General features: G+C 40.5%; 1 long non-coding RNA gene across 2 annotated transcripts in view; it reads right to left on the bottom strand.

Moving 5' to 3' along the window:
- Positions 1-718: 718 nt before the first annotated feature.
- LOC140603483 (uncharacterized) overlaps positions 719-26,614 on the bottom strand; it is an 88,642-nt gene continuing 62,746 nt past the window's right edge. Inside the window, exons 1-3 of one of the 2 annotated variants that reach the window (XR_012006464.1) lie at positions 21,283-21,420; positions 3,036-3,094; positions 719-803 (exon numbers count right to left, since the gene is read on the bottom strand). This is a non-coding gene — a long non-coding RNA (uncharacterized lncRNA). Of the gene's footprint in view, positions 804-3,035; positions 3,095-21,282; positions 21,421-26,614 lie in introns of those variants that run through there. The other variant, XR_012006463.1, reaches the window with a different exon arrangement.

Genomic DNA, 26,614 nt, shown 5'->3' with positions numbered 1-26,614 from the left:
AGTTTGTCTTCTTTCTCCCTTCTCCTCCTCTTTCATCAGCCTTTCTCTTGTCCCTCCCTCCATTTTCTAACTTTTCTCCCTCTCATCTACCCAGTATTCCCTTCTGTCTCAAAATCCCTCCCCTTCTACATAAAAATCTATTGCTTCTATTTGGCTTCTTCTCAGTCTAATCTTGTCCTTGTCATCAGCAAGAGGGACAAAAAGCCATTATCTTCTAAGATCAATGAAAGACAGTAAGGATACTGGCTAACTGAAATTGAACATTTACTGCATGGCCAATCTGAATCAGGTATGTTCTTACCTGCTATACTCACTGCCTGTCAATAAGAAAACCAGGAATGCCAGAGCCTATGTATTTGGGATATGCCTCTAAAATATCCTCCAATCCTCTAACTTCTGGGGCTACCTTGCATGAGGAAATGTGTGAAACATTCTGCTGTTCCCAGAAAAAGTCCCCTTTGTCAAAGTAGACAGGAATTCTGCAAAAATAATATGAGACACTGAGAGTTGTTTGAAGCAAGACGCACCACTATCTATAATTATCGAGGTTCTAAAAATCATCTTGAGTCTCAGGAAAGAGAGAATCAGATCATCAACCATGACAATTTTGCATGAGTGGCTATGACTCCAAGAGTATTCCTGAAAATGCACTTGGTTATAAACAGGGGAAAAAAAAAAACAGGGGAGATGTGGTGGGGGTTTCTGGATACTCACCAAAGTCCTTTGTCTCTTCTATCTGTATACAACTGTACAATGTTTTCCAACTTCCATTGGAAACATCACTTTTGAGTGACTGAGCTCAACTGAAAGTGGGAAGAGGTCATAGATACCATGTTCAGGCCCAATTCTGAAAAGCCTCCTTCATGCATCAGCACTGTTTCCTTTCTAGATGACTGTGATGTTGATCCCTACAGTGACACTGAATGCCATACATTGAAGATGGCAGAGACACAGAAGTCCTGGCCCCTCAGGGATTGCCACTGACCTAAGACACTGCCTTGGCCTATTATATGAACAAGAGATAAACTTCTATTGTATACGACATTTATTGGACCCAGTATAGCTTTTGTTTTGGGGGGGTTGTATATTTTTTTACTGAAGTTCGATTTGCCAACATACAGCATGATACCCAGTGCTCATCCCGTCAAGTTCAGCATACCTTTTGAAGGTCTATTTGTTACAGCAACTGGTCTATCCTAAGTAAAATAGGAAGCCATTGTTTGATGAGGAACCTGGATACTTTTATAGAGTTTTGATCAGAGCAACTGAAAAAGTTTTAGCCAAAGTTTAGCCAAAACAGTGGCTAATTGTTTAGGGACCACTTACTCTCTGAAAAATTTGACAAAAGCTAAAGTCTCTCTTCCCAGAAAAATTCACATGAACCTAGACACACACACACACACACACACATACACACATACACACACACACACATAAACCTGCACAACTCGATTGAAAGTTATTAAAATATCTTTATCATTTACTATATGTGGCTGACAAGTTGCCATGTGCCAGGGTTACAACAGTGAATTAGGTCACCAATCCTTGAGCTTATGGAGCTCACAGTCTACTGGACCTAGGCAATGAGATATATATTTATTATTATTATTATTATTATTATTATTATTATTATTATGTATTATTATTATTAGCTCTATGCCCAACGTGGGGCTTGAACTTATGACTCTGAGATCAAGAATCACATGCTCTCCTAACTAAGCCAGCCAGGCACCCAGATAATGAGTTATTTTTTTCTGCACTCCGTCCAAGTCACTTGATCTCTTTTAGGAACTAAAAGGAGCTTAACCACAAATCCCCATCAACCCTTTTGCCTTGCAAAATTACTACAGGCATGCCCTTCTCCCACAGATCTCCACTCTCCCCACCTTCAATGCTGGCACACCCCTCCACAGTGGCCAGTGCCCTCCCTTTCCTCACCCCCATCCCTGGCTTCTCTCCAGGAAACTGAGGAAGGCACTGGTGAGACTAGACCTCTGTTGCCCTCTGGTGGTCATACACAGCACTGGCCTGAAAAGCAGACCATCCTGAAAGCCCTTTCAGTCTCCATACTTGCATCACATTAATGTTTCAGGGTTCTGTGCTGCCCCAAAAGATGGAAAGGCAATATGATCAATGATGCAGGATATGGACAGACCAGGAAACACTGACATGCTTCTGCTCTTCATAGTTTTTTCATCCTTTCTCTTACCCTTTCCTACATGTTTTCTTCCCTCTTACTCCTCTTTGTCTTTAATTACTTTCAGTTTAGCATACCCCACCTAGGTCTTGGGCCTCTATCCCTGAGGTGTCTATCAGAAAAAAGGCACAAACTCAACTTCTTAAATAAAGTGAGCCACTGCCTAAGGTGTGTGATTTCAAGGTCCTGGGAAACAACCCACCTCAGTTCTGCATTCCTCTACCTCTCAAAACTTCTCCTAGGGGATGCCTGGGTGACTCAGTGGTTGAATGTCTGCCTTCAGCTCAGGTCATGATCCCGAGGTCCTGGGATCGAGTCCCACATCACCTTCCCCGCAGGGAGCCTGCATCTCACTCTGCCTATGTTTCTGCCCCACCCCCATGAATAAATCAATAAAATCTTAAAAAAAAAAAAAAAAAAAAAACTTCTCCTAAGCTGTCTTTGATGACTCACATTGCTTTAATTTATTCAATAAAGACAACATACTGGTTATTCACTATGTGACAGGCATAGTACTAGGCACTAGAGATAGAGCAACGGACAAAACTTAAAAATGAGAGACACATATTTTCATTCCACAATTAGGGTTCCCTTTTAAATGCAAATATTGCCATAAAGTAACACATAGACTTACCTAAACTCTGAATTATTCATGCATGTCATCAAATTTCTCTGTGAAAGTCATGCATTAGTAGGCAGAAGGGGGAACTATTTAAGGAACAGTGACCCCTTTCTGGTTCTCCTATATCAAATCATAACAGCTATGATGAAAATATAATTTTGTGGAAAGAACACATAATTTGAGGCACAGACACGTATTTAAATTTGGCTCCATTACCTGTAAGCCGTGTGTTCTTCAGCCAGATAATTAGTCTCTCTGAATCTCCGTGATTTTATCTGAAGAAATAGAAAAATTGATCTCAATTTACCATGATTATGGTGTAAGATCACATTTGTAACCCTAGAGCAAGACGTGGCACAGAAAGGGCCTCATAAACATTGGCTTCCTTGACATTCCCAAGGTAGCCTGGTTTATAGCCAGACACCAGTGAGCTAGCATAATTCTAATGGCACTGGCATATAATGGCTGAAATTGCTTTAAATAAGGAGTCCAGACTTTGATCTCACAGTTAGAGTTGTTTCCATAATTAACAAAATCATTACCCCTAGTTTGCAACCTGACCAAACCTACTACTTTTGTGGATACGAGCTTCCCTGGCAATTTATGACACCAAACTCAGAAAGTGAGGCTCTGTCGGAGCCCTGGAACCTATTTGGGGTACTGGTCTTTTCTCATAGGAGTCAGAACAAAGGCCTGCCACAGGGAGCATACGAGGGGGAAGGGTTGTCAGACCTCAGGGAATCCAGGACGGGGAAAGAAGAAAAATACCCACCTAGTGCCACTCCCTCCCCACTTTGATGTCATTCTGTGTCATTCTATTCACTGCCTCTAGGGAATCAATTAAAACAGTGCTAATTTATGGGTCTTAATGAACAAGGTATTATACAAACTGTTTGTAAGCATGGCAGGCTTCTTGAATGGAGAACACTCAAAAGCACAATTGCCTGAGGTGACATTCTCTTGCAGCCCTCCCTTCCAGATTCCAAAATGGCACAGGAATGAACACATAAATACATCTGGGTGGGGGGGATGCATATTGCCACATAGTCTACACCTCCTCCTGCCCCCACTTCTCAGAATGGCTGAAAAAGTGAAGACTTACTGAAAAATATGAAGATTATCTTTATAACCCACACGATGCTATACTTTACATAATCACTTCTTGGACGAACTGACGAACCTGTTACCTAATCATCAATCCATGTAATAAATATTTTGAAGTCCCTAATACTAGATAGGTACATTCCAAGCTTTGGAAATGTTCAGGTGAATAAAATACAGTCATCTGCTTTAGAATTCACAGGCTTGCTGCAGAAACGGACACGTAAATAACTACAGTGTCTTACTGTACCACAGAGGACTGACACTTACTTTGGGAAGTAGAGTAGGGAGTATAATGAAGTCAGGATGAGCTTCACTGGATCACTGGGAGAAAAAAGTCCCCTCCCTTCCCTTCCCCTCTGTGTTCATCAGCTTGAGATTTCTTAGAGCCCAGCTCTTCGGCACAGCACTGTGTGGCTCTGTAAGCCAGAAGTTCTCCTTTTCTGAATCCCATTTCCTGCCTGGAAGACTCCTAGCAGGATTTGTAGATGAGCCCTTTTTGTCAGATTCCTCTGGCCTAAGACTAGGGTGTTGTCCCCAACTGATGTACCCGATGCCAGCAGACCGGGTCACAGCCAAGTCCCACTCACCTAAGATCTAAGAATACCTGCCTGCTTCCCAAACAGCTGGCTGTCCGAGGCACTTGGTTGAATTTGAAGCTGAACACTGAAACAGCAGACTAAATCATTATCTGCTGCCGACACAGAAAAAAGAAATAGGCCCTACTGAGCAGAATATTTCATGCTACTGCACAAAGTGAATTTTTTACTTCCATAGGCAAGGTGTATGGTTAGGGGTCCAGCCGTGCAGCCAAGCTGCCAGGTTCAAGTCCTAGTCCTGCTACTTGCTTATTATGTGCACCAGGAAAAATTACTTAGCCAGTCAGTGCCTCAATTTGCCCATCTGTGAAATGGGGATGCCTCCCTTATAGGCTTGCTGTGAATGCAGAACATGAGGCCAGCAGAGCAATGAAACAAGTCAGTACCACATGAGTATTTCCCATCACCATCCCACCTCACCCTGTCTGTCCTGCCTTTTGGCATTTTTTTCCTCTTGTGGCTCCTCCTGTATTCCCTCTGTCTCAATTTCAACTCCATCTTCAAATCCAGCAGTGTTATTTCTTCTTCTTTCCCTTCTTCATGGCATACGTGAGCCATGCTAGGGAAAATGAGGTGCACATTCCTCAAAACGTCGAGTTTCCAACCAGGGGACAGACTTCTATTTCTACAACCTAATGAAACTTGAGTGAGCAGAAAAGTTCCATGGTGTTGACAAATGAGCAGTGGATAACACTTTGGAAATTAAAGCTCTGTCCTTCCAGCCCATAGATGGGTCATAAGTCACTCTTTTTGCTATTAATAGTTTACAGCAAGATATAGTTTGCTATGCCTTGAGATGGCTTCCTTGACAGAGATGGTAATTCCTCTAGACCAGGACTTAGAGTCCTATTTATACTAAACTCTGGGTCATATCTCATTTATGAGAACCCTGCAGAGGGGCTCTGCACTCACTTCCTTGAGGATAGGCCTGGGGTGGGAGGACGGGCTTTCTGGACTGCTGACTTCTTTGTATCCCCTCCAGACAACAAGGTGTTGTTAGATGGCAGGACTGGTTCCTCTGAATCTCCATATCCCCAGAACTGAGTTTAGTGCTGACACACAGTCTTTGTTTACTTAATTAACTTAAAGGTAAGAACTTTGCTCTTTGAGGTGTTTTAACAGTCCACAGGGACAGCTGAGGATGAGCATTTTTGTTTCTGACAATGAACCAAGGACACAGTGTGCATTGTGACTGGTGGCACATGCTGACACTGTCCTGGCAAGTTGCGAAGGTCCTGTTGGAAGAGACAACCGATAACACTGGTGCAGCCATCGTGCCTCCTTAGACAGACCATCTGAGAGAAACTGAGGTGGCACAGCATCCTCATACTTCCTTAAAGGTAAACTTTAGTCTCTGCTCATAGAAAGTGAGCTCACTGCTGTCTCTGGAAATAACAGAGCATGGTGCTAAGAGACAGGGAGGGGAACCAGAGTTGGAAGCTTAGTCAGGTTCGGCCCCTCACTAGCTATATGGTCTTGACCAAGGTATTTAACCTTTCTGTGTCTCCATCTCCTGACGTGAAAACGAGATTCGTAATAGGACCTCCTTCAAAGGAGTGTTGAGAGATGAGGAGTCAATGAGGTGACATGTGTACAGTACATAGGGCAAACTTGGTGCATGGGATGCGCTAGGTGAGTGTTTGGTAGGAGTATTACCCAAGTGTAATGTTGGATGAGAAGAACAGCCAGCTATGAATACCACTCCAGCTGATGAAGGTAAGTTCCATGTGTACCTGGCCATTGCAGGTAAGGCCTGGCCAGAAGCAGCATTGATCATAACTGAAAGCAAGTTTCAGTGTTCAGACCCAGGTAGAATGGACCACCTGTAAGTTTTTTTTTTTTTTTTAATTTTATTTATGATAGTCACAGAGAGAGAGAGAGAGAGAGAGAGGCAGAGAGAGAAGCAGGCTCCATGCACCGGGAGCCTGACGTGGGACTCGATCCCGGGTCTCCAGGATTGCGCCCTGGGCCAAAGGCAGGCGCCAAACCGCTGCGCCACCCAGGGATCCCGACCACCTGTAAGTTTTACCTTGAGAGAAAGCAGGGCTGTACTAGGCCGTAAAATTGCTCTCACCTGCCTTGCCTAAGCTGTCACATGCCACTGGATCAATGCCTCCCTGGCACCCGCCAGTGATGCTCACTTGGGAGCTTTCAGCTGTACCTCAGCTGCTGTATTGGTGCCAAGAACAGCTCAAGGGACTGATAAAAAGACAAAGTGCCAGGAGCATACAACCAGGGCTGAAAAGAGGTCAGGGGAAGGTTAGGTGGCAGGACGTGGGGGGGGAGGCAAAGGAAGCTGAGAGCGGTGGGAGAAAGGAAAGCCCATCTTGCCAGGGGAGTGCCAATCTTGTTTTAATATCACTCTGACCCAGGGAAGAGAAATGACAGTGGAAAGCTTGTTAATAGCAACAGGACACAAAGTCAATCCTTCCCTTTCTCTACTTCCCACAAGACCCAGGTGACACCGAAACCTGATTTGTGTTCTCTGTGCTCCCTGGTACTTGGCCTACAGGTCTCTGCACTTTCTCTCCAACCATTTAAAGCATAATAACTGCCCTTGCCTTTATGCAGCATGTGTTGGAGACAAAGAACACAGGAATATGTCATTTCCTATAAAGGCCAGAAAGGGTGTTGTGACCAGTGAAGTGCTAAAATGACATTTGCACTTAGGTGACAAACAAGCCCATTCCAGTCCAGGTAAAAGCTAGTAAAACACGGGAAAGTAAAGGCTGCCCTCTGCAGGACACTGTGGGAATGACAGCCGCTCCTTCCGAAGCCGCAAGGTCTACACACTCAGGTTGATGAAGGATCAGCTTTGGAAAGTCACATCTGTTTGTGTGGCCTTGCCCAGGAATCTTCCAGGTACCAGTACACAAGGAAATAAGCAACTAATCAGGAGAAAACACCCTTGTTTATGGGGGCAACTCAGCTACCTTCTCACATAAAGGCTTTTTAAAAATATGATTTCAAACAAATTGAACTGGAGAGATAAGCTTTTTAACACGAAACTAATTGTAAAATAAATGCATTAGATTCATACACACACTGTGGCTGCTTCCAATGCATTACTAGACTAGAGAGACAAGCAGCTGTTCTCCATGGTGCTAGAGAAGAAAAATACAGAGTCAAGAGGCATGAAGGCACTCCCAGCTCCACACAAGATTAGCTGCCTGAAATTGGGCAAAGCACTTTCCCACTCTTGGACTCAGTTTCTTCATCCATAAAATGAGGTGCCTGAGCTAAAGGATGCCTGAGATTCCTTCCAGCTGAAACATGTTATGATCCATGACCTTTATTTTGTACTCTGAGCCAGCAGTGTAAGTGCTCCAAAAGAAATAAATGGAGCAAAGGAAAAAATAAAATAAAATTAGAATGTCATGCCAGCCCATCCATTTTCTATAGCCCCTGGGTTCACCCCACTGGTAGGTCCTTGGAGTTAGGGCAAAAAGGTCTGCAGTCCTGCCTCACATATCTGTGCACTATTTTTAGTTGCTGGTGTAATTTTTTTATTATTTGCCAACATAATGAAGTCATGGTACCTTTTTTTTTCTTTTCTTCATTTACAAACACCAGAAATGCAATTGTTAGCAAGTAAAGACTGAAGAAGAAAAGTTTTGATTTAAAAAATAAAAATCCTCAAGCAGAATTTGGAGTCTATGTTCTATAATTAAAGGATTAACCCCAAAATTTCCTACCAATAAAGGTCTCAGATAGAAGCATTTCTCACACACACACACTCACCCCTCCACCTGAATGAATTTCAGTATGAAAGTAATCAACAATTAAATGTAGAGCAAAGAACCTCTACAATGGGCTGCAGTGACAAGCCAGCTGAATCTTCGGGACATTTCTAATCACGGAGGAAGAAAATTCATGACCACACTAAGCCACTCTCAGTGGATAAGCTCCTGAGATACTGAAGTGTGATTTAGAAGCTGTTATTGTAGAGTCTATTTCCCTGCCTGAACACTGCACAGCACCTTCCTCTCCCTCATGCACTCCTCTAATGTGTGGTGTATATTTTTTTAATATACCATAATATGGTTCAGTCATATTTAACCAGCCATATGGTTCAGTCAACTCCAAGCTTTTGCTCTGAGAATAGTTGTAGGGAAGAACCACAGCTTCAGAGGGCTGCTCTTGGGGCAGCAGCCCTCATTCTGGACAAGTAAAATGGGGACAAATGATGGTTAGGAGTGAGTTTTGCCAGTAATGTAAAACTGCCACTCTCCTGCAAGCAGGAAAGCCTCTCAAGCAGCATAACCCTGGGGCCCAGGCCGGCTTCCAGTCTCCTTTGCTTCCCTGCTCACCCCTTTCCAGAAAGGATAGGCAAACGGTCCAGCATAACTCCAGGGGCTGCATTCACAAAGAACAGACTGTAGGAGCACCTGGGAGGCTTAGTTGGCTAAGTGTCTGACTCTTGATTTCAGCCGAGGTCATGATCTCAGGGTCCTGTGATCAGCCCATTGGTCACAGGTTATGGGGCTCTGCACACAGCATGGAGTCGGCTTGTTCCTCTTCCTCTGATCCTCCCTCAGCTTATGCTCACTCGCTCTTGCTTTCTCTTTCTCAATCTCACTCTCACTCTCTGTAAAAATAAATAAATAAATAATAAATAAATAAATAAATAAATAAATAAATAAATAAATAATTCCTTTTTTAAAAAACCCACACACATTGTCGATGGCATTCCTGGATGCTGTGCCGCTCAGAGTTTGCCAAGTGAAGCCCCTCACAGCTGTCGGTTATAGGTCTTTCCCAATTTTCCCCTTTATCCCTCCTCCATGGAAGCATGAAGATATCTTTTCAGTGAGAGAAAATAAAGTCTAAAAGTACACTAATCTGAAACATTTGGTGTTAGAGTCCCTGCTCTAGCCACTTCGGGTCTCTGTCTAATCAAATAATTAGGGCACATTAGAAGAGCCATACCTTCTCACTAAGTACATTACACTCATCCCCCAAAACTGAAGTTCAATCCAAAATCTCCCTGGTTGCACTAAAAATTTCACAATATATATAAAAAAAAAAAAAAAAGTTCTTTATGCGGTATGACAGAAAGCTATTAGAACCCAAACCAACACTCTTTCTGTAAGAAGAAATAGAGAAAGAAAGAAAACAGAAGGGGAAGGGGGGCGAGGGACAGAAGGACAGAAAAGGAAAGAGACTAAGAAGCCAGTGCTGTAAGGAAAGGTGGTCCAGGAAAGTTCACGTTTAGAGGCACAGAAGTGTTAGAGACTAAGGAGGATGGACCAGCACACAACAGAGGCGGAAAGAGATATCACACATACCTTTCAGGTCCCAGAAAAGCAAAAAGCAGGTCAGAATGGACGCATTAGATGCAAGATTATTGGCAGCAACAATGAGGTAGCCTCAAAGGAAATGTCAGTTGATGGAGGCTCTGTTCAAATCTTCTGCTCATTTTTCATCAGGTAGTTTTTTTTTTTTTCTGAGTTATGAGAGCTCTTTATATATTCCAAGTATAAGTCTTTTATCTATAATCTGCAAATATTTTCCCAGTCTGTGGTTTGTCTTTTAATTTTTTAATACCTTTTTAATACTTTTCTTTTGAAAAGCAGAAGCTTTTAAGTTTGCAGAGTCCAATTTAGGGATTTTTTTCTTTTTATATTCATGCTTTTCATGTCCTACAGATATTTGTTAAATCTACCATCACAAAGGTGTTTTCTTATGTTTTATTCCTGTATTTGTATGGTTTTAGGTTTACATTTAGGTCTGAACAAATTTAAGTTAATTTTTGTAGGTGATAATAGGTATGACTTCATTTTTTTGTCTATTGATGTCCAATTATCTCAGCACCACTTGTTGATAAAAACTATCCTTTCTCTATTGTAAGAAATCAATGGACCATGTAACATTGGGTTATTTCTGGGACTCTCTTTCTGCTCCTCCATTGATCTGTATGCCTATTATTTCACCAATGCCAGTGTCATTTCTCCCAAAAAAAAAGTATGGGCAGAAAATAAGCACATGAGAATATGCTCAGTATCATTACTCATTAGAGGGACACAAATTAAATCTACAATGTGATACTACTATACACCTATTAAAATGACCAAAATTTAAAAGCAAAAAACAAAACAATGAAAATACAAAGTGCTGAGAAGAATGTGGAGCAACTAGAACTCTCATACATTGTTGGGTGGAGAATCAAGAGTGCCACCACTTTCAAAGAGTTTGGAGATTTCTTATAAAGATAAACACGTATTTACCCATATGACTCAGTAATGCCACTATCAGAACATCAAGAAAAATGCAGGCATGTGTCTGGGCAAAACACTGTGGGGGAGTTTTTAGAGCAATTTTCATCACACCCACCAGATATTAGAAATAACCCAAGTGTTCATTAAGTGGTAAATGGATAAACAAATTCAAGCACATCCATTCATTCATGGAAAACTACTCAGCAATAAAAGAACAAAATGATCCATTCAACATCATGGGTGAAGCTGGAAAGCAGATTACGCTCAGTGGAAGAGGCCACACTCAAAAGGCAACAAGGAAAAGGCAAAACTAGGAAAAAGCAAAACTATGGTAACTGGAATCAATCAATGCTTGCCAGGCGGTGATGTGAGAGGAGGAGACTGACTATAAAGGGGCACAAGGAAATTTTGGAATGATTGAAATACTTTCCATTTGATTGTATTAATTATGCAACTGTATACATTTGTCAAAACTCATAGAACTATATACCTAATAAGAAGAGATTTTATTCTATGTAAATCATACTTCAATAACCCTGACTTGGAAGGAAAAGAAAAGAAAAAAAAAAACACTAACTGGCAAGTACTTACAAGATTGGCAATTTGATAGTGTGAGAGAAGGGAAAGCTCTCCAGCCTCAGGTGCCAGCCATTGGATTAATGTTGTTTTATGTTAATTAAATTTATTAATATAACTCTGTAATAAGAGTACCTGTCGTCTGGTTTTGATATTCCCAGGAGTGATAGGAGCAAGGGAAATATGCCAACCTAGCAATATTCTATGAAGCTAATTACCTCAAGAATTTGTGTAAGACTGAACCAACACAGGTATTACGCTCAAATAACAAATTAAAAATACTAGTCTACAGAGAGATTTTAGAGTATACCCACAAGAGTTTGTTGCTTTCCTTGAGCCTCTTAGGTAAGGCAGGTTTGAGGTTATTTTGAGATTCTTTTCATTATCCAATATGGGAATTGGAGTTTTTATTATCAGCCTCCTTTCCTTTTTACTGAGTCTTCCTGTGTTTCTTTTGATCTTCTGGCCAATAGCTGCTGCCCATGGCTCCTCAGTGGTGACTCATGTGTCTGCTCAGCACAACTGACAACATCCAAGAGGTCTAGTCCATCCAATCCAATGGAGCCCATCAAAACAGTCACTCGAGCAGCAGAGACCTAAAGATTCCAATTCTACATGGCAGGTCCCAAAGAATATCACAAGCTCTGAGTCTTTTAATTCTGCTCCACTGACATCTACCAAATCTAGACAGTGTCAGAGCAAGTAGGCTGTGCTGGCTTATTTTTAAATCTCCCAGGACAGAGGTACTTTTAAATTGTAAGGCCTCCACTCCCCAGCTCCTGCCTTCCTTTCTGACATTTTCTCCTGATTGCCCTCCCCATTTCATGTCACCCTCACACACCCCTGTCCATTCCTCTGTCTCCAGTAGAAACTACCTAGTGATCTCAGCACACCAGACTACCTCGCTGGCAGGAAACCCACTGGGCATTTCTTAGTTCTTTATCCCCACTTTATCCACGCTTCAGCCACACTTCTTCAGCTCAAATAAATGCCCTTCCCATGAAAAATCTCCGACTATGGAAATCAAGTCTTTCTCGAAGGCCCAGCGCAGAAGCCATCTCTCTAAGAAGCCCTCCCAGTACCCTCAACCAAAACTATTCTTTATGTTTTCTGTTTCCTCATGGCCCTCCTCCTCTCCTGCTACCCCTTCTTACCCTCGATGCCTCTTGAATGCCCTCCGTAGACTAAGGCCACAGTCAACCTTTGTTGAGTTGCACTGAACTTACCCCTACCACATTCCCTTGAATATTTCCAGATTAAATGATGTCTTAAGTCTGGCTTGTTAAAAACTATGGCAAGTTTCTGTGAGAAAATTTGTACTCTCATAGTAAGACTATAAACATAGACCTCAAAATAAAGAGCAAAAGGAATTCACTCAATCCAAATATTAAGTCTTATTGAGCAATAAAATAATTGCCTTGCTGAAATCAACTGCTTTGAAAAAAAAAAAACCTATATTCAGCAGCCAAGTTGATCTGTGTATGTAGACATAGAATAATGTTGCCATTAGGCATTCCAGGGCACGTTTTCCCAGCTTTAATCCATCACATCATTTTTGAGATTATTTCTTACAGATCATTTCTATGTTTCCTGGAAAACCAACAGGATATGAAAATGTGAAAAGACTTTTTTTATCAGAGAAAATGTAGTGCCTTTATTTTGTCTATAATCTTGTCTTCCCCCGAACTTCTACCTGCTGGTTAGAGAAAAATAAATTAACTAAATGTCTAACCTGGTTTAAATTTAGTTTGATCCAATTATTTAAACAGCCGCTTTAGGGAATACCTAGTCTCTCCTGAATAAAATTGTGCCGTTTTTCAAACAGCCTTCCCTCCTGCTACTTCTCTCCCTGTTGTGGTGATGAGTGGGAGAGGAGGGGAAGGTAAGGTGGCTTACGTGTCCTGCAGCTGCCACATCAGGCCTATTAGCTGTTGACTCAGCATCCTCATTAACAGGAAACAGAGCCTCAAGAATGCCAACAAGATCCTCCCCCTCTTAACTATGGCTATCTTATGCCGGTGTTGGCCCCTCCTGGGGTCTCAAAACAAACACCCATTATCCTTACTGGGTGTCCTCTATATGCCTTCCTATTCCCAGGTAAAACCAAAACAAAGCAAAAAAGCAAAACAAAACCAAGCGAGGGAATACACAGCTGACCATTTCCACTTCCCTTTCCTGTCCTGCTGCTTCCCACTCTCTCTTGGACTAGAAAGCACAATGAAGTGCTAAGCCAGCCCCTACTTTTAACTCCCTTCCCCCCTCCCTACCATGCCTTTATTAATTTTGATTCGGCATCCTACCAATTATGTAAGCTGTGTTGTGAACCTACGAGAATTTGATATTTTGTGACCGTTGCGAGGCTGCAGCCCACAATTCAAATCACTGATAAGAAACAGCTCTTCTTGGAGCTCCAGTGGCGCAATTGGTTAGCACGCGGTACTTATAAGAAACAGCTCTTCCTTGAAGAAATGATGCCTGCCTTGTTTTAGGTTACTGTTGGTGCAGACTGATGGTGAGCAAACACTTCAGCCACGTCTACTGAATATGAATGAACCATGCCACAGCAGAATTGCAATGTCTAGTGACAAGCTGTCACTGTCCTAAGAGAAGCATCAGAGCTATATGGACACTTTGTTAAAATGCATTTAAGTCAAATGCACATCTGACCTTTCCTCTTCTGTCTATCACAAGTTCTACCAGAACTCTCCCCACTCTGGGCTTTCTCACCACTACCTGGTTTCATCTTATCACAATCCTTCTTCACCCTCACCTCTACCCTCTGCACTACAGCATTTATAGCACTTAATAGCACTAGCTTTTTAAAATTCTTTTCGTACAATTCTTTTTTGTTCCAAAAATGATGATTCTCTTACACTACTATGAGACTGGACTCAACATCAACATAAATTCCAAATACAGAAGTCCTTCCCCTCTCTATTCCTCTGTGTCTCTTCTCAAATCAGCCAAAGGCCTCCTACAGCACCATTTACTCTCCTGGGATGGGGAAGGCCCATTTAGACTTTGCAACTGCTCCTGACATTAACTCACTCATGCAACCCAGAAAGAGCACTCGGAGCTGGCATCAACTTTCTTAGGTCTCACTATGAGCCCTTCCATCTACTGCAATCTCTATTCAAATGCAGTTCTTGAGGGATGCCTGGATGGCTCAGCAGTTGAGCATCTGCTTTTGGCTCAGGGTGTGATCCTGGGGTCCAGGATCAAGTCCCGCACCAGGCTCCTTGCAGGGAGCCTGCTTATGTCTCTGCTTCTCTCTCTCTCTGTGTCTCTCAAGAATAAATAAATAAAATCTTTAAAAAACAAAACAACAACAAAAAACAAATGCAGTTCTTGAAATGCATTTGTACCTTTTCTCCCAACTTTTCTTTTAACTTATTTCTTCATCTCTGACACATTCACAGACACTATTCTCTAGCCTGAGAATCAAGAAATCTGGAAATTTCTTCTGTTCCTAGCACAAACTAACCATGTGACCTTGAGTGGGTCTTCTCACCTTTAGAAGTCTCAATAGATTAATCTGCACATTAAGGGTTGGATCACCAATGTTCATTTCTACCCTGTGCTGCCATTGGTTTTAATAAATTTCTATCTTATTAAAACAAGATTTTTTGCACTCAACCAAAGGAAATAACAATGAGAATTTTCCTTTCTTCTTTGCATCCCTGCTGTACCTTTAAGTTGAACAAATAAAAAGCAACATAACTCTCTTTCTTTCTTTCTTTCCAAATGTTAACTGACTCTTTAACAGGTGTGTTTTACTCTCCTCTCCACTCCAACACTTTAAAGAATATTACTTTTCATCACACTAGCCACAGCCTGTCAATATTATTAAAAATAAAGCAATCAAAGTTAACAGAGATAAATACAAAAAAAACTATTTTTATCCAATCTTCAATTATAGTAGACAATGTATACATATGTACGCCAGCTAAGAGCACACAGGTTTTTGTTTTTTTTTTTTCTTGAATCTCCCTCCTCTTTTTAACTTCTACTCCTGTTTCCCATATTGGAAACTAGCCGTTCTTACTTTTGGAACATGCCTCCAAATCCTAACTTGCTCACTAATGACACTATCTTCTGAGACTTCCTTCAGTCTTTGCAAGAGTTTTGTTGTTATTTTTTTGTTGTCACTATTATTGTCGATTTCCTCTCTTTTTGACATGTATGCTCTGTAGTCATTTAATTCTGGTTGACTTCAGATCCCTTTGTCTCTGTGAATTTTTTAAAATATAAGAGGATGCCCTTTGCCTTACTTGTCATTATCTTTAAAACTACCTACATTGTGATACAATTAAATATTGTGTCCAAGATAGCTAAAATATAGAATAATTTTCATTTTCTTACACAGATACTGTAAGTTGAATCCTTGCTTATACGCATTTTTAGGGATGGTGGAAAGGTTGATATGGAAATGTTTTACAACATTCACATAAGGAGCCAGTCCACACTCAAACATTTGGCTAATTCAATGAAGTTGCCAAAAAATAGCAATCAATTCAGTGAAAAGAAAATCAATCACAGAGGTTGTTTGGTTGTTTTGTAGACAAAACAGTCAGTAGAGTGATTGAATTTTTCACTTTTCAATGAGTTGTTTTGGCCTTGTGTGGATGCAGCCATTAACTCATTAATCACCCAGAACTCCTGAGTGGCTGAGAGAGGGAAATCATTACTTTCCAAGTATAGATCGCATATTAACAATATGCAAAAGGCCCACCAGGGTGAATGTGCTCAATGACCCCATTTGAGAAAAATGAGTTTCACGAATATTTTATAGCATATGGAGGTAAACTGTACCTGATTTATCATTTTACTTTCCAACTGTAAAACTCAATGTCCTTTAGTATAAGTTTACAAAAATTTCATGCATTTGAAATGTACTCACTTAATTCTTAAAGTGAATTTTAATTTATAGAGTGGCATAATCATTGCGACATATTGGGTTCCCCACATTAATTTTATGCAATATCAAAATGGAGGAATTTTGCACACATCACAATTAGCTTCCACCAATGCAAGTATACATATATGCCAGTCTGATAAATATGTATATTTTCCCATATGGTGTTGAATGTTAGCTTCTAATTTACCTCTTAATTTTTAATTAATTTTAAATTACATTCTAAATGAAGCCAACAGGAGTCTAATTTGCATGCTTATTTGCATATCTGTAAACACACTGTTTGCATTGTTTATCTAGTCCTGGTCCCCATGACATAGAGAAGTTTTCTCACCCCATGCAGTGAATTGGGGCCACTGAAACATCAAGGTGCCCTCTAAGACTAACAGAGATGATTCTGATCCAGAATGGATGATGCTGGCTCTCTCTTCTCCACAGTAGCCACAATGGATTCTGAGAGGCCAAGGTCAATTATAGTATTTAAGCCCTCTGAGAAAGCAGAGAAAGCTAACAGTATGTGCTACATCTTTAGAAAGTAAAACCATATACTTTCTGCACACTTTGGATTTTTAAAATATATAATGCCCAGAATTTCTGAATTCTTAATACCAAATCAGGAAAAAAGTCACATCCTATTTCTCTGGATTGATGAGTTCCTAACCCAACCAGAAGAAAGCAGCACAGAGTGAAGGCAGTTTCCTCTGTGACCAGCAATAGATAAGGATTTTCTTTGTCTGAATAGGCTGTCCTCTAGCAGCACTAATGGCCACTAATGTGATCTGTTGGTACCTCATCTTTTGATCTCAAAACACCACACATGCAACTCCAGTCAATCAATATACAAGCAACCTCAAAGACCTTGGGAGGCTGACAGTTTGGGATCCAAAGAGATTTGTTGCCTTCAGTCCCACGAACTACACCAACACACAAGATTGCAGACAGACTTCTCCTCCCTGGAACTATGATAATTTTCTTCTTTATTATTGGCTTCAATAAGCTAAGGTATCACAGTTAACAACATTTTCCTGCTATTAGTAAAGCAAACACCATACTGCATGCTAATAGGAGCTTAGTGATCATGTTTAAGGTCAAACCACCCAATTCCTAATCCCAGCTTTTCTGCAGTCCAGCTGTGTGACCTTGAGCAAGTTCACTGACCTCTCTGATGGTTTATTATCTCCATCTGACAAAGAAAAATATTAGAAGTGATCATATTTTAGGGCTGCTGTAAAGACTAACAAGACAAATTTCCTGGAACATTTTGCCTTATTTTTCTTTCCTCTCCAGTGGAAACAGACACCAAGTCCCACCTCTCTCAAATGTTAAAGCAGGTACCTCATGGCAGGTAAAAGGAACACACTAGGCCTGTGGAAACTGTGCATAATTCTCTTGATCTTTATTCTTCTAAGACCACCTGCTTTCTTGTTTCTATAAACTTTTACAGCTGCCCTATCAGGAGACAGACTTTCTCTTTCAGCTATGTGTTTATCAAAATCAAGCCAGCCCTCAGTAGACCAAATATAATATTAAATGTGTCAAGATGATGGTCTTTACAGCTGGACTGTCATCATACAATCAATCAATCAGCCACAAGAACAGCAACACTTCCCTACAAAGAGCAGAAAAATATTCTTGCTTCTAAAATAGCCAGGAATAATTTACATCAAACATTGACCGGGGCTCAAGTTGTACAGTTGGTCATTCTGTACTGTGAACAGGGACTGCACGTGGGAGCCTGCCTAATGCCCCTTTAAGGGGAATAACATGACACCCAACGATTCTAACAACCAAATATTTGAATCAACCAGCAGGAATGCATCCAGTTAAATATAAAAATGTAAATACTCAAAAGAAATCAAAACAAAGATAAAAGAAGATACATGAGATCAGATGGATAATCAGGTCACTGAAATGGACAGACATCATGAGACCATACAATTACCAAACTTGGAACCCTAATCCAATTCTAAGCTTCTAAATATTCTAAACAAAAAGATTTTTAATCTGTTAAAAAGATACTCTGCATAAAATAAAGCAATACCTGTTGCCTAGAAAAGTAATGTTTTTAGGTACTAAAGTCTTAGAGACATATCTCCCATGTTCTACATGAAGAGAAATCAATAAATTTGAAACGATTTACCTTACAAATTTACCCCATATCTCTATACCTTTTAAATGGATAAAAAACTCAAAATTAATCTCTCAGTCCTCTCTTCTATAGCATTTTTTGCTCTCAATAATGGGACTTTTACAGAACATCTTGTTTCAAAGAAAAGATCACATCTTGAGTACTCTAGGGCTACAGTGTACTGCTGTCCAGGCTGTACACTGCATTTACCTAGTCTATGGGTGCCCCCTGGAACTGTACAATGCAGCTTACAGCACCCAGCACAGTGCCCTGCCTATAGAAACCACTCGGTCAGTGTTTTCTTTATTATCTGAACAATAGTAGATACAGAAAGGCAGTAAATGTAGTGGTTATTATGCACATGGTCAGTACCCAGATGTGAATTCCAACTCTTATACTTGCTTACTTGAGCAAGTTACCTAACCTCTTGGCATCTCTATTCCTCAATGATAATACACTGATAGTAAAATTACACACCTACTACGATTAAATACACCTACATGTATAAAGAACTTAGAACAGTCTATGATACAAACATTTGGCGTTGGTATTATTAGAGATTATCCCAATGCAAAAAATATCCAAGTAGACTTCTATTTTAATGTTCTTAATGGGATATTCATATTGTTATACTTTTCCTAAAAAGCACCTTTTAGGGATGTCTGGGTGGCTCAGCGGCAGAGCACCTGCCTTCAGCTCAAGGCATGATCCTGGTGTTCCGGGATCGAGTCCCATATTGGGCTTCCTGCATGGAGCCTGCTTCTCCCTCTGCCTACGTCTCTGCCTCTCTCTCTGTCTCTCATGAATAAATAAATAAAATCTTTAAAAAATAAAATAAATAAAAAGCACCTTTTAGGTAGGAATACTGCAGTGACACAATGCTAATGGCAATATTTCTAAAAAGATACAACAAGAGTAGGGAAGGAGATTAACCATGTTGATCACCTACTAAATGCCAGCCATGGAACAGATATGTCATACATGCAGTCTCCTTCATTCCTCACAACTATCCTGTAAGAGAGGATTTCTTCATGCCCTAGAACAGCCTATGAGTGCAAACTGTATTACATCTTCAGTAATCATCAGTCTACCATCAGTTAATACAGAACACAGCCTCTGCAAAATCCTTCCATATATCTCTGCATCTCCAAGGGTGTCACACATGGCTCATGCACAAAACCCATTGGTCAGATACCTCTAAGCATCTGCCAGATGGCGCTGCCTCTTCTGTTTGGCACAGACCACTAAGGAATGGCTGCCCGTTCTGCTGACTGCTTCTACATCTACCCAGCACTACTCCTTTGCTGGGCAGTATCTTTTCTACTCTGTGCCAATATACACACCAGGCACCAACACCACTGGCAGGCTCCCTTGGCATTTCACTCTGGGCACCAGTTGCCCATCAACTGGTGATGCTGTCCCCCTTGTATTGTTGCATTGTTGAATTCTAGCGGGGGAATGTTGGAGGAATATTTCTCTCCATTTGGGATAATTGCACGCTCTCAGAAAAAAAGAGCAAAACAAGAATGCTTGTGCCTTGATGACTCTCATTTCCTAAGAAAACACCTTTTTAGATTTTTTACATTCAGCTTTCTCTATTTCCACAACCCAGATAAGTGGAGGCTAGGCCAGGGACATGCCCACAATGGTAGGCTACACAAAGAATTGTCTTTCCCTCTGGATCCTGGGTTTCTACTACTGGTCTAGCCATTACAACCTTGTAATTCACAGTTTGAAAAATATTTGAGGGCATCAAAGTTGCTTTATTAATTTTAAAATAAATTCTCTCCTATTATATCCATGTCTACAGTCAGGATAAAAAACATGCAAATAAATGCTACATTTAGCTAAGTGTTACCATACTCCATGTTGTAAAGAATAATAATATCCTCAAGGTTAGGGTAATACAAAGATTATGTGATAAAGACAAAGCTTGGAATAATAGAGTAAATACTGAGTGGAAACAAATATATGTGGGTTTTATTCTAACTCTGCATGCCTTTTGGGTACATCACTTCACCTCACTTTCAATATCTACAAAACAAGTTAATAATATTAACCTGTACAATATAAAATAGAGTTACTGTGCATGAAATGTCTGATATATATATAGTAGTTGCTCAGTAAATGGTCATTTTTCTTTCCATTACCATCACTGTATAATTTTCTCTAGATATGGGCTTTGAGAGCCCTGGGTCATGAAAAGTGGCAGACAGAAAAATAACAATATTTGCCCCACAATAATTTGTTGAACGTCTCCTATCTGTAACCCTGTGGTAGTTCATGAGGATACAATGGAGAAGAAGATCAACAGGCTCCTATTCACAAAGTCTCCATTCTAGATGGAAAGATAGAAAACAAACAAGTAAACTAATGAGTAACTGACAGTATTACAAATTGTTCTCTGTCCTAACATCTTTGATGTTAGGATAGAGAATGGGAAGCCTGTGAAGAGCTTTAAACCCAAGCGGTGAAATGACTTAATTGATACTTCCAACATATCATTGTGACAGTTTGGGACAACTAGATTGGAAGGATGCAAATTTGAAAATTAGCACATAAAACTCACTCTACTCTGCTACAAGAGGACAACATATGGTAACCTTGATTGACTTTAAAATAGTCTTCAAAATAATAAATTAACAATTTCTATTTGTAAGAGATACACCATTCAGATTCTTAGGGCGAAAAAGTGTTCTTTGTTATGGGTACTGATAAGTTCCCAACTCCTGCCTGAACCATGGGGTAATACAACAGAAGACTCCAAAGTCACAGATGAGAGAAGGTTGTGCCAAAATTGGAATAAAGAGATTTAGAAAGCTGCCAGCAGGCTCAGGGTGCAGATTTCAGATGGCGCAGAAGGAGAAGATAGTGAGCAATGCCAGCTAGGTCTTTCTGTAAGGAAGAAGCCAAGACCAGCTCTTACCAGAAAGCTGAGCTTGGCCATTTGATTTCCATTAGTACCATGGAAATCTCTCCGTCTCAGAAGCAATTTGACACAATCTGAGAAGGCTCCTGCTGTCTGTGAGTTGGACTTCTGTGAGAGAGACGTGGTACAGAAAACTATGTTAGATCTGTGAATGTGGATGGGAACTCAGTTCATCAGTTGTGTTCCCGCCCATTATTACAACATAATGATTCAATATATGCATATATTGTGAAATGATCGCCACAGTTAATATAGTTAATTAACATCCACCACCTCACATACCTACACATTTCTTTTTCTTGTGATGAGACTCTTTAAGATCTACTCCCTCAGCAACTTTCAGATAAGCTCATTAGGAGTGATTTTTGTAAAATACAAAATTTAAAAATAAAATACAAAATTTTTTACAAAAATAATAATCATAATCTCATAGCCCACAAGAAAAATTAGTAGATGAGAGAGCCTCATTTCTCAATTTCTGGGATTATTAGTACTTTGAATAAAAATTAAATGTGTTTTTTTGTCAGGAAAATATTTCTGTGCAATAATTTGTTAAGACACTGGATTCTTTCAACAGATTAGTTTCGGTAAATGAGAAAGTCCCTAAGGAGCTAAATCTCAGAAGAGTGAAATGTTGATGAGGGAAAAGTAAGGAGCACAGGAAAGTGGGTAAGAATGAGGCATGAGCATGGAGGCCTGAGCAACACAGGCCCAGCTGGTTCCTAACGGTCACAGAAGAGAGGCTAAGACAGAGAAGGAAGGGACATGGGATGCTGAAGACAAAATTCACCCCTGTAATATTTTGTTCAGAAGCAGTCTACCTCCAGTAGATAAGCGCTTGTTTTCTGTGGTGTCCATTTGTTTATTGTCTGTTTTCAGTTAAAACAGTCAATCTAGAGAGACAGGAGACAGACTCTCATTTTTTACTCAACAGCCTTCCTCTTTCAGATATAAGGAGCAATGAACAAAGTACGTCCTTGAAAGGTCAAATCTAGACTGGAATAAAATACTGGGGAAAAAATTAAAAACTAAAGGAGCTTTAGCTTTTATGTAGTTCCTATGAAATCACAGGCAAGAACTAGCGGCAGGTATCTGACATGAAGTCTTGTGCTCTGTGCTCTCTGCAGGGAGAGAGATGAGGTGATTCTTTGGATGCAGATCAAAATCCTCTGCCTCCCTCAGGGTAGCTGAGCACTGGAATGACAGGAGTGCTGCGCCATCTGGTGGGAAGATACGTGGCAGCCTTCATTTACAGACTTTTTCTTCACACAGACACACACATACTTGCTTTTTCAAGGAAGACTTAAGAACAAACCCCAAAGCTGAGCTGACAACTATAAAAGTACCATCAACTAAAGATATACTCTAGTAAGTTTCACAAAAGATTAATTTATAAATGAAAAGGATTAGAATGTGACATTTCTCTCAACCCTTAAATTTTCAGAAAGAAATATAATAATAACATCTGAAAGTTAATGAATGTGTACTTTGTGCAAGATAGGTAGTAGTCTAGGTACCTTATGCATACTAATACATGTCATCCCCACAGTCACCCTATGAGGTCTTCATATCATCATCCCATTTTACAAGTGAGGAAACTGAAACACAGAGAGGTTCATAACTTGCCCAAACTCACACAGCAGGTAGGCAGCGGAGCAGGAATACAACTATGATCTTGAGCTCGTAAGCACTATGTTAGGCTGCTTTCTCTGATACACACAATGTAGCATAGTAAGACCTGATGGCATTAAGGAAGGTCAGGGGACATAAGACTTTGAAAAGCATGTTCCTAGAGCATAAGACTCTGATTTTTTTTCTTTTAAGATTTTATTTATTTATTCAAGAGAGACACAGAGAGAGAGAGAGAGAGAGAGGCAGAGACACAGGCAGAGGGAGGAGCAGGCTCCATGCAGAGAGTCTGACATGGGACTCAATCCTGGGACCCCAGGATCACGCCCTGGGCCAAAGGCAGGCACTAAACCACTGAGCCACCCAGGGATCCCCTAGACTCTGATTTCAAATTGCTTCCCTAAGCAGGAAAATATAATTTCCTGAACTTCCTTATGAGGCAGAACCTTTACAAAAACCATTTTGAAAATCACATTTATAACAAAGTTCCCTTTTCAGAAGCATGGAATTTGAACCTAAGGGGCAAGATCCCTTGATACTCACATCATCATAGCATCACCGTCATCAATGCTGTCGCTGTCAAAACCATCATCACCATCATCATCATTTATCAATGTTTACCCTGTCTGCCACTGTGTTTCACACCTTGAGATAACGTGTGTACAAACCCTTATTTTACAGATGAAGAAACTGAGGCCCAGTGAACTTGGGAGATTTGCCAAGACTCCATTAATAGTCAATGATGCGCCTGAATCTATGGCCACACACAGCCCAATGCATTTCCCTCTAAACCAAGTCACATCTCCCACTAGATGGAACAGTCATCAACCACTAACTTTTGAAAGAATGATGGCATGTTTTCCACCCAACTATCTCATTAATGCTAATTTTCTCCAAAAAATGCTTTGTCATTCCTCTGAAAGCCATTATCTTTTTTCTTTTCCAGAATGACATGTTGTCATTTCAGCTTGGTTACCTTTGATGCAATCAAAATCAGATATAATCTGATTTTGCTAAGAATCAGTTATTCTCCTTGCATCTGTTTGATCGTTCAGCAAATAACAGGCATTTTCCACAACTGCTGGTATAAGAAAGACAGGAAAAAGTACAGCTCACCTTACATACTCTGATTCATCTGAGCTGGGCATGATTCATGTATCTTGAATTTGGAAAATGTGTGTGTCTCCAGATTTTTCCCCTGTCTGTATGGGAGAGGGGCTGGAGACTCAAGCATCAGAATGAGAAGCCTGTACTGGGGTAGTGCCCAGACAGACCGGTTGCAAGGACAAGGGGGGTGGGAGGTTGGCACAGCACATACACTTCCTCCAACTTCCAAGGAAGAAACAGGCTCTAACTCAGACACCCAACTGCTCTATGAAAACACATGAGACATCTTAATTTATGAAGTTCAAGTCATGGTTTCCTTTAATAGAAATAAAAATCTTTTTATTCAGAGAGAAAATCAAAACCTTTCAAGTTATATTTAAGTAATCTGTGTCCTTCCCACCCCTGAACCGCAACACGTTAATCAAGACTTGCAGTTCCAGCATCAGGACCACTTGAAGAGACTCCCTTGAAGAGATAAGCTATCTAGGATGAGAAAAGAACTTGCTGGAAATGCCAGATAAATAAAAGTAGATTGGAGCCTATCTGCCAGGAACCATACTTTTAAAATCCCCAGCCATTTGCAGGAAGAGCCAGAGAAGTAGGTTGCTATGCCATTATAGGTCATTTTCTCTCCTGAGCTGCGCCACCCCATGCTCCTTTTTCATTCCAATTGCTGCATTTCTAGAGGATCATACTGCCATTTTTCTCTTCCCTGTCTAACACCAATCGCACTTCTGGGCTGTTGTTCTCGCTGTTGATGGTGTTAATCTCCATAGGAACCAATGTGACTCAGAGGGTCAATGTGTGCTTGGCAAGTCTTCTTACAATCATTGCCAGCATGTTACCAGCAATGGCAGCATAAGCCACAGTGATCACATTTTTGTTTTGTGAATTTGCCCATGAGTCATGCAGTTTAAAGGCAACAGGCTCAAAGGAAATCCTAGCTTAGCACTTTGGAGTAAATCCTATCACAGCCACCTTCTATGCAAGCTGCATTCCAACATCCTTCATTTCAAAAGTCATGGAGTCCACTACTTGCTAAGGAATGAGGCTTTCTTGGGTTTTTCTCTGCGTCTGTTATCCTGGTTTGGGGTCATGAATTCCATCGATAGGTAATAAGAGGTCTTTAATATAGATAGCAACTGTCACACAACTAAGGCTTTCCTTTTCATTAAAACAATCTCATTTTTCTATCGTTGTTGCTTTCAGTTGATAACATGAAATCTGCCCTGTGGCTTTCTATAAGATGACTCCAATGAAAGAAAGCTGTGTGGTAAATTGAGAGGTGTGTCACAAAGTCTGAGTGAATAAGGCAAATTAGAGACTACCTAATCCAATTCCCAACCTGGCACAGGTGTCCAACAGATGTATCTAGAATTTTTTTTTGATTAGTGCAAAGCAATACAGTCTTTCTCTCCTTCTCATGATGCACCGTCCATCCGTGGATTGCTCTAATTATTGGAAAGCCCTTTCTAATATTGAGCCAAATCTGCCCTTTGTAACTTTTACCCACATATTATTGTTCTGCTCTCTGGAGAATCAAAAAATATACTCTTCCCCTCATACTTCCATTTTATCTCTCCCACAGTCCTATAATACTCACCCTTTCTGCACAGATATTAGGACTCATCATCACATGTTTTTCCTGTATCCATATCTTCTAACAAGTGAGCTTTTTGAGGATAAAAAGTATGTCTCATTCTTCTTTGTATAGTGAGTGCCAACATTTGATGACACCCATTCTAATACTCCACAATGGTTTCTCTTTCTCCCGTGGTCATGCTAGTCCAGGCTAAACATTTCTGATTCCTTCAACTATTCTTCAAATCAGCAAGCAGATACTGGCCTCTTCCTGCCTCCTCCTGCCAAAAGGAGTGCTAATGGGCAGAAAGAAGGTGGACTGCATCATATAATGTCTCTGTGACAAAAACTCTACTTTCAAATATCATGCTATGTGGTGAGGGTAATGAAATAGTTCAAAAACTATAAAGGATGCTCTGGGTTCTTCAAATAGCCTTGAAATTCTACAATAAAAGAGAATTTTACAACAAGAAAAGACTGTAGACATTACTTCATCCAAGAAGTAAATGGGGACCAAGAATCAAAGTGAATTGCCCAAGGTTACAGAGCCTCTTACTGGCAGAGCTGAGACTGAAAACTGTGTCTTCTTCATATCATTTTTCTTTACAACAACCACACTAACTCAGGGAATATCATGCCAAGTGCTGTGTTTGCTCCTGAATAGTTAACTTATGATTTTTTTTTTACATGGAAAGTACCTTCTTAAGTCTTGAGACCTAAATTTTAGCAGTCTTTCTCCTCCTGTTAGCATTTGTGAGTCACTAAATATTTTGACAGGATCTTAGGCTTACAGCTACTATCCCTGGCAATCTTAGTTTTGATCTCAGAAGACAAAGATCATGGCAAGATAGAATCTCCATATCAGAAAGGGAGACAGAACATGAGAGACTCCTAACTCTGGGAAACGAACAAGGGGTGGTAGAAAGGGAGGTGGGCGGGGATGGGGGTGACTGGGTGATGGGCACTGAGGGGAGTACTTGATGGGATGAGCACTGGGTGTTATTCTATATGT

The sequence above is a fragment of the Canis lupus genome, chromosome 14, assembly GCF_048164855.1.
Source record: "Canis lupus baileyi chromosome 14, mCanLup2.hap1, whole genome shotgun sequence".
Lineage (NCBI taxonomy): Eukaryota > Metazoa > Chordata > Mammalia > Carnivora > Canidae > Canis > Canis lupus.
Note: the sequence above shows the minus strand (reverse complement) of the source record. Positions and strands in the feature narration are given on the sequence as shown.